This window comes from Brachyhypopomus gauderio, unplaced genomic scaffold (genome assembly GCF_052324685.1).
Source record: "Brachyhypopomus gauderio isolate BG-103 unplaced genomic scaffold, BGAUD_0.2 sc805, whole genome shotgun sequence".
Lineage (NCBI taxonomy): Eukaryota > Metazoa > Chordata > Actinopteri > Gymnotiformes > Hypopomidae > Brachyhypopomus > Brachyhypopomus gauderio.
The window spans coordinates 27,501-28,518 of NW_027507625.1; positions in this window are offsets into that span (position 1 = coordinate 27,501).

Here is a 1,018-nt window from a genome sequence, read left to right on the forward strand (position 1 = left end):
GCTCAAATAACACTTTGGTCGGCATGAATTAATGAATGAAATGCCTCCTCTGGATGTCAAAAATAATTTTCATTTAAATGACAAAGTCCCACTTTTAATCAACCAGGCCTATAAGCCTGCTTTGTGTGGCCGGGCAAAGGATCAGATAGCTTGGGGACAGATTTTAAACAGAAAAGGCAGTTTGTGGAGCTCAGTAATAATTTTGAATGGGGAAAAAAAAGGAAAACGGTGGAGTAATGCTGCCATCTTTTGGGTAAAAAATGTCGGTGCGCCTATAATTTAAAAGTGGGTTTTCTGGATGTTTTAAAAGACCCAGGCCTATCACTCTAGTGTGTGTGGCGGGCTCAGAGTATGCCTAAGGTGGGGTAACTATTTTAAACATTTTACTAATTTCTGGATGTATTAAATCATCCATGTGTCTCATCCTAGTGTGTGTGGCGGGCTCAGAGTATGCCTAAGGTGGGGTAACTATTTTAAACATTTTACTAATTTCTGGATGTATTAAATCATCCATGTGTCTCATCCTAGTGTGTGTGGCGGGCTCAGAGTATGCCTAAGGTGGGGTAACTATTTTAAACATTTTACTAATTTCTGGATGTATTAAATCATCCATGTGTCTCATCCTAGTGTGTGTGGCGGGCTCAGAGTATGCCTAAGGTGGGGTAACTATTTTAAACATTTTACTAATTTCTGGATGTATTAAATCATCCATGTGTCTCATCCTAGTGTGTGTGGCGGGCTCAGAGTATGCCTAAGGTGGGGTAACTATTTTAAACATTTTACTAATTTCTGGATGTATTAAATCATCCATGTGTCTCATCCTAGTGTGTGTGGCGGGCTCAGAGTATGCCTAAGGTGGGGTAACTATTTTAAACATTTTACTAATTTCTGGATGTATTAAATCATCCATGTGTCTCATCCTAGTGTGTGTGGCGGGCTCAGAGTATGCCTAAGGTGGGGTAACTATTTTAAACATTTTACTAATTTCTGGATGTATTAAATCATCCATGTGTCTCAT